Below are 11,317 nucleotides of genomic sequence, written 5' to 3'. Positions count from 1 at the left end.
CGAAGCTTAGATTAAAGAACTCTACTTTAAACAAGTTTAAAAGGATTTATAAATAATTATTTTCTTTCGTTATATAAAAATAACCCAGAGTTTTTCTTTGTTTCTCGATTGCCGGCCTGAATGAGGATACAGTTTATTTCAGGTATGCCCTGACATCAGATGATGAAAGAAATAGACTGGATCCAGCACGAAGCCAGAGTGACGGCCGAAATCGACAATGTTGTCACACGGACTGAGGGTCATGCACATTTCACGTGCCCTGAGCAGCAGAGAGATATTTTCCAGTGACCAGTGAGAGTCTGGTCACCCTTGAGGGGTCCACCACTAGACAAGTAAGAATGTAGCCCTGCTGGGTTGCATCTGTGGTCCTGTGAGCCGAGAGCGATAAACATGGCCAAGAGTACATAAGTATGCTCCCGTGAACCAGGTTAGCGACAGATGCGCCCCTGCCCCTGGACAAGAGAGGGGGTTAGGGCTATACCAGTATACTGGCTATTTTGCTCATTTTTTTTTTTCAATGCAATTCAATTCATTTGACAAAAAAATAAATAAGAATATCATATTTCAATTACCATATAAGGAAAAGGTAGTAAAAATTTATACATAAAAGAATACAGTAGCAAACACCTGTACAAATTCATTCTGAATTGTTGTATTGTTATTAGTGCAGTCTATTCCAAGGTCCAAAGATCCTGATTGAGAAAGCAGTGGTGAAATAGTTTCTTTCTGGTGCAAGAGTGAAGGATAGGTTCTGAGCTATATCATAATGCTTATGGATGAAATTGTAAACCAAAAAGAGATCACCGCATCATTGTATGTGCTCAAGGAAAGAAAAGGTTAAGAGTTTTTAATCAACTTTCAGAGTCCTGCTCCATTCAAATAACCAATCTTTGGACTCTCTCCAGGTGCTGGATATCACGTATTAGACAAACTAGCTGGACACCTGGCATTGCTCAGTTGTACAATACGCTTAAACATGATGTTTTAACGTTTCTGAATTTTTGAGATGAGGATTGGGTATTCGTATTATTGGGATTCATCGGACTACTGTTTTCATCTTCAATGTGATTTTCACAACGTTTAGGTCGATGTAACCTCCGGCTTTCTTCAGGTGTATCTTGTCGAACTCGGGAATGTTTCTGTTGAACTCGGGAATTTGGACGGAATTTCGAGCGGAACCCTTTATTTACTTTGTGAGGGTAGGATGCTCTTGTTCCGTCAACCATGACTTAGATTTTTTTTCATTCAAATTATTTGATGGTTTTATTCCATTTTTACTTGGTATTTAATTTTCATTTAAAAAATTATTCAAGCAAATTTTAATCATAAAACTTTTCCTGAAAAAGATTTTATGACCTAAAAAAAAAAAAAAAAAAAAAAAAAAAAACATTCCACTGATGGCGGCCAATGGCCACTGATATGTTCAGTATGTCATATTTGCTTTTTTATTACAACTTTTTAACTACTGCATATCGCCTTGCTGATAAAATTATCAAGAAACTTCATGTTACACAAGATAGTTCATCCTCACTTGCTGATAAAAACTGAATTTCTTAATTAAGAATAAAACCATTTGCTCCATTAATATGACTTTTGGAATATGACATTTCCATTGTCATGAGTATGTACACTATATATATATATATATTAAGGATGGGACGATTCCAATATTTTTTCCAATTCCGATACTATTACTAATTCCACATTAAACTCCCAATTCCAATACAATTACCGATTCTGATTCTCTAAATATTTAACTAGGAAGTTATTTTTCCCCGATTGTCGTAAAACACATGTCAAATGTGCAGATATTTTCTCAAATGTAAAAATACACTTGTGAGGGATGATCTATCGATTTTAGTTTTACTAATAGTTTAAAATCAATAAATATTTCATATTTTAGTATTACTACCAGCAGTACAAGATTTTTCTTTAAAGAAAATCAAATAATAAAGCTAATTAAAAGAACCGTTTTTGACATTGGAAAATAGGCACAAATTTTTCCGATTCCGATACACCAAAAAGTTCTGATTTTTTTTTCCAGGGTTGCAGAGTTGGATGACTCCGATTCCGACTCCTAGAATTCCTAGAATGCCGACTTCTTTGATATCTTCGACTTCCAACTCCTTGACCCCCTATGTGGAAATCTATTCTACAGATCCATATACCAGCCCCCCACATCTATTCAGCAAGCATTTTATAAATACTTTTCATGTATATTATTTTTACGTTTGACATTCACTTGTATGATAAATATACTCACATATAAACTCAACCACATTTATAGAATAAGTTAAGATAACAAAGGTATAAAAAATTTACAATGAAATTTTATTATGCTATCAGTTCAAAAGGAAATACAATATTTAAGGATAGGGAAACCTCTTTAGGCCATGGTATTTCGAGGCCAAACACTTCTCATCAGAAGGGGGTAGTAAAGATACATATTATACAGAGAATAAATTTATGGTGAGCTACGATGTTCACTCTTTCGCTGCCGGAAGTTCAAGTGCCCCGAGACGTTTTCTGCGCATGCGGCTGGAGGCGCCTTTTTACTGAATTGCTTTGGAGGTTCAATGTTTTGATTTTCTGACCAATCAGAGAGTTTTCCGGGCTATCGGAAATTCGGTGTCTGTGGGAGCCGATGAGAATCTTTAAAAGAGCTCTGTATTTTCCAAAAAAAGACCAGTTAACAAAAATTTAGAGATAGTGTTGGAAGGTATATATCACTACTGTCTGCAACTCAAATCTAACACGACAACACTTTGTCTGATTAGCTGACTGCTATGTTCAATGTAGGCGAACGCGAACACACAGACACAGTAACTAACTTTTGCATTCCCTCTTTTTTTATTGTATGCTCACTTGAAATTAAGTTTATGAAAATATTTTAAAACTTCACACATTTTTCAATGAACCTTCCAAAGTGATTAACTCTACTCAAAAACTTTCAGTGAAAATTATTTTATATAGTTGAGTGAGGAAGTTTTCTTTACGATTTTACAGATCCGTGAACTAATCACGGCTCTTGAATTATCAACTCAAACTTCCTCGAAATCTCAAACTAATTTCCCCCTTTTGTTCACTCATAAATGAACTATTATTTTCAATGAAAATATTTCTTAAAATGTAATAAATCTTTTTCCTTTTATAAATTGAGAGTTAACCTTGTTTGTTATGTTGATATATTTTCTACGAAAGAACCTCGTAAATTCGACTCTCTGTCTCGCTCTCTTTACTTCTTTTCCCCACAATAATAACATTAATTAATAATGATTAAACAACAAAAAAATAAGGAATAGGCCAAAAATTTTTTAAAAGATAATATTGCCTTTATGGAAAGAGGGTCAAAGGAAAAACAGGAAAAAGCTATAAAGGGCGATAGTAGTATGAGTTGCTTCTTATTGATTTAGACTTGGTTTTTTTTTGTTTTTTTTTTGATAAGATTGTAATTCTGGATAGATCCCAGACTAATCCAATTGCCAAATTCCATTTGATTCAGGAACTGAATAACTTTCGAATTACAGTCCAATTGTTATCCGATTTAATCCAGTGATCTCACTCAAAGACAGAATCTTTATTGATCCTGTGTGACATCACAACCAAAACAAAAACAGCTGTCCAGACAGGATTTGCAGTGCTCCGATAGATCTTGATATATCTTCATGAAGTGGAAGCCTTGCAGTACAATACAAAATATGATATATCTTCATGAAGTGGAAGCTTTGCAGTACAATACAAGATATGATATATCTTCATGAAGTGGAAGCTTTGCAGTACAATACAAAATATGATATATCTTCATGAAGTGGAAGCCTTGCAGTACAATACAAAATATGAAATATTTTCATGAAGTGGAAGCTTTGCAGTACAATACAAAATATGATATATCTTCATGAAGTGGAAGCTTTGCAGTACAATACAAAATATGATATATCTTCATGAAGTGGAAGCCTTGCAGTACAATACAAAATATGATATATCTTCATGAAGTGGAAGCTTTGCAGTACAATACAAAATATGATATATCTTCATGAAGTGGAAGCCTTGCAGTACAATACAAAATATGATATATCTTCATGAAGTGGAAGCCTTGCAGTACAATACAAAATATGATATATCTTCATGAAGTGGAAGCCTTGCAGTACAATACAAAATATGATATATCTTCATGAAGTGGAAGCTTTGCAGTACAATACAAAATATGATATATCTTCATGAAGTGGAAGCCTTGCAGTACAATACAAAATATGATATATCTTCATGAAGTGGAAGCCTTGCAGTACAATACAAAATATGATATATCTTCATGAAGTGGAAGCTTTGCAGTACAATACAAAATATGATATATCTTCATGAAGTGGAAGCCTTGCAGTACAATACAAAATATGATATATCTTCATGAAGTGGAAGCTTTGCAGTACAATACAAAATATGATATATCTTCATGAAGTGGAAGCCTTGCAGTACAATACAAAATATGATATATCTTCATGAAGTGGAAGCCTTGCAGTACAATACAAAATATGATATATCTTCATGAAGTGGAAGCCTTGCAGTACAATACAAAATATGATATATCTTCATGAAGTGGAAGCCTTGCAGTACAATACAAAATATGATATATCTTCATGAAGTGGAAGCCTTGCAGTACAATACAAAATATGATATATCTTCATGAAGTGGAAGCCTTGCAGTACAATACAAAATATGATATATCTTCATGAAGTGGAAGCCTTGCAGTACAATACAAAATATGATATATCTTCATGAAGTGGAAGCCTTGCAGTACAATACAAAATATGATATATCTTCATGAAGTGGAAGCCTTGCAGTACAATACAAAATATGAAATATCTCCCAAAATAAAAGCAAAATCATACAAAAACTACTAAATTGTAAAACTAATGAAACTAAACAGAAAAACCATGTAAAAAAAATAAAAAAAAATTTACTGAATTTAAGAAGTTGAAGTCAGATAAAAAAAATTCCGACTCCTAGTACTCTTAGAAATCCGACTCTGATTACAGTTAAAACTCTGACTCCCTCCAACTCCGACTCTGCAACCCTGATTTTTTTTTTGATTCCCAATTAATCGTCCCAAATGCTAATATATATATAATGAAATAAGAATTACAGTTAAATTTACCAAAATAATCCAAGATGGCAAAACTAAAGTATATTATAATATTGAAGAGTTAATATTTATAATCTCAACCAGATGTCAAAGCTCGATAAAACCAAATAGGAAATAGAGCTTATAATAAGAACAAGTAGTTAATAAAACATGTTAAAAAAACACTTTGAAAAAGAGTTAAAAACATATTTAATTTTAAAAAGGAAGCACAAAATAAGTGGATAGTCCTTAATCCGCAGAGTTTTGAAGAAATACTTTCCTTCTCATTAGAGGGTAGGATTTAGCAAAATGCGAGATCGGATTTTGCTTGCAAAAGTATTTAATGAAACAACAAACAAATGGTAACAAATAGTGAAGCAGAGGGAATAGGGTGAAGAAAAAGGTGATTTCATGTGAATGGATAGTCTGGTGAAGGGTAAAAAATCCAATAATGGTAAAATCCAAAAATCCAGAATCCAAAAAAAAGTTTCTTCCATTTCTTTTTGCTGCGCACACCTTATCTTTCTTTTAATAATATTATTTGAACTCATTCCCTTTTCCTTGTACCCATTTGTGAATTATTCCATGGATTTCTGCCTTTTTGGATTACTTTGAAACATCTTCCAATTACGCGATTCCCTTGGATTTTACATGTAGAAATGGAAATTTTAACCAACTTTTAAAGATTCATTAAATACTTTTGCAAGCAAAATCCGATCCCGCATTTTGCTAAATCCTACCCTCTGATGAGAAAAATATTCTTTGAAACTCTACGGATTAAGGACTATCCACTTATTTTGTGCTTCCTTTTTAAAATTAAATATGTTTTTAACTCTTTTTCAAAGTGTTTTTAACATGTTTCATTAACTACTTGTTCTTATATATATAATTTGGAGAAATTCTGGACAAGAACATTTATTTTATATATATCTCCACCTGGACTTGGGGTTAGTGTTACGAAGTATACATGCATGTGTGCACATAAATAAAGGTTGACATGCCATTTTCATTGAGCCACAGCAAATTTTAATTCTGAAAAATTTTCCTTGAAAAAGTTTTTATGTAACTTAAAAAAAAATTAATGTTTGGTGCAGAAGAAACACTCCACAGAGGTATGAAAAAATGGTCAAAAATTAAAAAATATAACAAATAAGTTACTCTTCTACCTATCTGGAAAAGTTTTGAGTAGTTTTACTCACTTTAAAACATTTATTTGGTTCAAAACTCATACAGTGCTTATCAATATATGTGAAAATGACAAATGGTGACGAGCTGTCTGTTAAATACGTGAAGTTTGGAAAAATGAGTTAAAACTAAAAAATTATACAAAATACTGTTAGAAATCCACGCAATATATGTCACAGTAACATATATTGAATGGGTTTCTAACAGTATTTTGCATAAGTTTTTAGTTTTAACTCATTTTTCCAAACTTCATGTATTTAACAGTCAGCTCTTCATCATTTGTCTTGTTCACAACTTGTCTTTTTGGCCTTCTATTTTGATGCTATACTTTTTAAAAAAAATTTTTATTGCATTTTCATCCCAAACAAGGCACGGTTCCACTTTGATGTAGGGGGCAACTATTTGGGACATAATTGCAAGAATTCTATGTAGGGAGTTTAGCAGCAAGATTTCTGTTTACATTACACTTGAACTTCTGCATGTTAGTACAATTGGGGAAACAAGAACCCAGAAGGGAATTCCAAAATCTAGCATTTCTGGGGAAGAAACTATTAGAGTAAAAGGCTTTCTGGCATCTGGGGATCTTTACTGTGTAGGGGTGAGATTTTGCTGCATATCAGGTTTGTTGGGGATATTTACGTTGAGGGGGTACAAGGGCTTGTAGTTCGTTGGAGCAGCTACCATTAAAATACTTGTAAAATAGGCAGAGAGTTGCGACATTTCATCAATGGGCCAGAAGCTGACAATCAGGTTGATGATTTTCTTTTGAACTCTGTCCAGGAGTGAAAAACTATTAGCAGATGCACCAGCCCAAATGTGACAACTATACTCCATACACGGTCGAATAGTGGCCTTTCAGGCGTAAGTAGCTTTCTAGCATGGTAGAGAGAGCCCACCTTCCTCGCAGCAGGTAATACCCTCAATGTATTTGTTCTAACTCATGTCCTTGTGAACATTAAATCAAGGAGTTTGAACGAAGCCATAGCCATCATTATCATTAGCCATAGCTATTGGTGGTTGAGAAGGTTTCTTGCAATTATTAAAGGCAAGAAGTTTAGTCTCGGCAGCATTTAATGCTACCATCCATTTTTGTCCCCATTCCGCTACAGATTGGAGGTCTTCCTTTAGAGTTTCTACCATTGCCTTTGATATGTGTTCATTTATTTTCCTCTCATGCTTTTTTTTTTTATTTTTAATTTTCTCCCTTTGAAGATTGGCTGCGCTATACCCAGCATTACAAACCAGCTGCCAACATTGCCTTGCTTTTTATTGAAACCAACCGAGAGCTCTTTTTAGTATCCTCGCTGTTCCCTTAAGTGCAATTGTCTGGATCTTTTTTGCACTTGGTTCACCAGGAATATTAATTAGCATGATGTCATCAGCAAATACACCCATCTCAGAGACAATTTTATCAGGAAGGTAATTTATGAATAACAGCTATAATAAAGGATTGATCCTTGAGGTACACCTGCATCTTTATCATATTGTTTTGATGTACGACCATCGAGGACAACCGGGATTCTTCTTTTATTTAAGAAGGATTTAATCATGTTAAGTATTCGTCCACTGATACCATATGATCTGAATTTTCTGAGATCATTGAGCCATAACCTGTAAAAAGTCTTAGATATATCTAGGGTTTCTGCCCTACCTTCCCCTGCTTTGTCCAGTGTATTGTATATACGTTCAGAGATTACAGTTAGGATATCTGCAGTAGAACAGGCTTAACTAAATCCATATTGTTGGTCAGACAGAAGTTTAGCAACTGTAAGGTAGACTAGAGCATGATTAATTATGGACTCAAATATTTTGGCAAAACTTTCCAGATAGGTAGAAGAGTAACTTATCTTGCCTTTGATAACATTTATTTGTTATATTTTTGAATTTTTTGACTTTTTCGTACCTCTGTGGATTGTAATACAAACCCATTTTCTTTTTATTACAACTTTTCAGTGCATACCGTCTTGCTGATGGAACTGTCGAGAAACTTCACGTTTGCCTTGACTTTTAACAATTCTGTTACACACCCACCATTTCTATATTAAAAAGCAAAAATACAGGATATTTTCATTAAAAAAATTATTTTTAAACGATTTAAAGTGATTAATGGGAAATCGTAGGCATTACAAGGCTGACCCGCAAGTTTGAATTATTAAATTATCTCCTTTTGTTTATTCAAGACGGTGATGATGCGAAACAGTTCGCTTACTTACAAAATTTGATTTTTTTTAGTTGAAAATAAAACTACTTGATCAGTTTACGTGACTTTTGGAATATATTTTTGTTGTTACGGGTACGTTCATAAAATTTAATCACGAATGAGTACATAAAGTTTTTGCAACAATGTTGGGTTTGCATTACTATACACATAGATTCGAAAAAGTTGTCAAAAAATAAACAAACAAATATATAACAAATAAATTTTAACAAAGACAAAATAAGTTATTTTTCTACCGAACTGGATATTTTTTAGTGTTTTTATTTAATGTAACATGTTTATTCAGCTCGAAAAAGTGTTTACCGACGTATTTGAAAATTACAAATGGCGCCAGACTCTCTGTTGAACACGGTAAGTTTGGAAAAAAGAAATTAATAATAATAATAATAATAATAATAATAAAAATAAAAACTATACAAAATACTGTTAGAAAGCCACCAAATATATATCAGCTTATGCCACGGTAACATATATTGAGCGAGTTTCTAACAGTATTTTGTATAGTTTGGTAGAAAAGTAACTTATCTTGCCTTTGATAACGTTTATTTGTTATATATTTGTTTCTTGACAACTTTTCGAATCTGTGTATAGTAATACAAACCCAAATTGTTTTTAGTATTGGGGAAATTCTTGAAAAAAAAAAACCTTTTAACCACCCGGACTTGGGGTTAGTGTTAACGAAACGTGTATGTGGTTGTGGTTGACATGCTATTTTCAGCGAGCCACATGTCGCTGTGAATAGTAATGCCAGCCTTTAAATAAATTGTGACGATGGGGCATATTTACTAATTAAAACCAGTTCCGGTTTTTAAAGTCGTAGTAAGTAAACGGTGTTAGCGACCCCCCCCCCCCCCCGGCGTTTTTTTTTTTTTTTTGTTTCTGGGTAATTTTATACTCACAAAAAAATTTTTAATTAAAAATTTTCGAAATATGTTTAATTTTAAATTTAAGAAAGACGCCTTGATTTCTCATCTGGACATTTTTTTTTTTTTTTTTTTTTTTGCTAAGAGCAAAGTGTAATATCTGTTCTGATGCTACACAGTAATTTCTGTCCTTAGTCAGTGAAGAAGGGGAATCCTTCTCGACTAAGGCAATTTAAGATTTTTGTTCCAATCCAGAGTGCCCCTTTTCATAGAGCTGGATGTTTCTCAAATTAAAAAGGACCCTATGTCTCATTTTGTCCTTGTAGGGAGGCAAATAAATATCGGCAAATATGCTCGTTTTTTTTTTGGTCACGACTGGCCAATATGGAGAACGTTTGTTTCGCTGTATGACAAAGCCAGGCAAGTACGTTCAGTTAAAATCGAAACTTACTCGCTTTTTTTTTTTTTTTTTTTTTTTTTTTTTTTTAAGTCGGAGATATGTAAGCAGATAATATAAATATATATTGTAGAATAGTTAACAGCGGATAAATTTTTAATAAATAAATAAATAAAAGTAAAAAAACAACAAACAAAAAAAACAATACATATGCACAAAAAAAACTTCAAATTCGTTGTTAAAAAGACAACCAGTAAAAACGGAAGGAAGAAAGAAGGTCGTGACGTTCATCCATTTAAAAAAACGCGTTATATAATTTGAAAATACTGTGTACGACTTGTTAACCGGATTAAATTTACCACTTTCCTAAACTCGAATAAATTTAAAAGTAGAAAAATATGTAATCTTTGTAAAAATGTCTCTTAACGTCAATGGTAGAAACAAAAAGTTTCTCCATTATCGACTTGGGACCTTTGTAGACTGCGCATGTGCAGAAACTACTAACGAAAACGAAACAAAAAAAAAATGAAAGACATTCTAAGATATATAACAAAAATGGAGACATTTTTGTTGAAACTAGATCATTTTAAACCCAAATTCACTTATTTTCATATTGAAAAATTAATAATTAAATAAATTTAAACACTAATCTTTTAGCAAGCAGTTTATAGGATGTCAATTGGGAGCAATGTGATAAGCTCAGCACGATGGCCGAGTGGTTAAGGCGTTGGACTTAAGTTCCAATGGACATCTGTCCGCGTGGGTTCGAACCCCACTCGTGCTAAGGTAATTTTTTCTTCTATATTTTCTCTAAACATTGTCGACATGTTTTAGGATTTAAATCAAATTAATTATTCTATGTTTTAATGTTATTTACATCATTAATTTCCCTAAACATGTTTTTTTTTTCTTTTTTCACACGAAGTTAAATAGAATTTTTTTTTTCTCTCACTATCGTTAAAAAGGTTATATTTTTTACTGATTAATCAGAAAATTGAAATTAACGGAAGATATGAAAAAAAAAATGTAATTTTGCTAATTTTTTTATTTAAAGTACGTAAAAAAGAACAACAACTTTGCAGTTATTTTTAATTTCATTGAATTTCTGTTGTTCATAATAATAGCACGGATAAAAACAACACAAATAAATAAATAGATACTAAATTGGGTGCTTGTACAGTTTAGTCAAGACATTAAAAAATGAAAATATCGCTGCAAATTGTTTTTTTCGCTGTAAAAAAAAAAAAAAAACAAACAAAAAAAACCTACTTGATGAAATTAAGTGAAATTTTTTTTTCGGGGAATTTCGTTCCATAACGAATACATACAATTTAAACTTTTTTCGATATTTTCATTTTTTAATGTCTTCACTAAACTGTACAAGTACCCTAATTTGATTTGGTAAAACCGCAGTTTAGTGTTCTGAACTTTGTATGTACAAGTGATAAATAGTTTTTAAAATGTTTTATCTTGGTTTTTTTTGGGGGGTTTTTTTTTTTACACGGTGGTCACGTCACCACTTATCAAGGCCCGGAAGC

The 11,317-nt window shown here is 32.5% G+C and overlaps 1 non-coding gene across 1 annotated transcript; it reads left to right on the top strand.

Moving 5' to 3' along the window:
- Positions 1-10,480: 10,480 nt before the first annotated feature.
- Trnal-uaa (transfer RNA leucine (anticodon UAA)) lies at positions 10,481-10,563 on the top strand. The gene has a single exon. It is a non-coding gene; the product is annotated as a tRNA-Leu (tRNA).
- Positions 10,564-11,317: the final 754 nt, after the last annotated feature.

This window comes from Euprymna scolopes, chromosome 37, assembly GCF_053919585.1.
Source record: "Euprymna scolopes isolate OS-2025 chromosome 37, ASM5391958v1, whole genome shotgun sequence".
In the NCBI taxonomy this organism is placed as follows: domain Eukaryota; kingdom Metazoa; phylum Mollusca; class Cephalopoda; order Sepiida; family Sepiolidae; genus Euprymna; species Euprymna scolopes.
The sequence above is the reverse complement of the archived record's forward strand: the minus strand, read 5'-3'. Positions and strand labels throughout refer to the sequence as shown.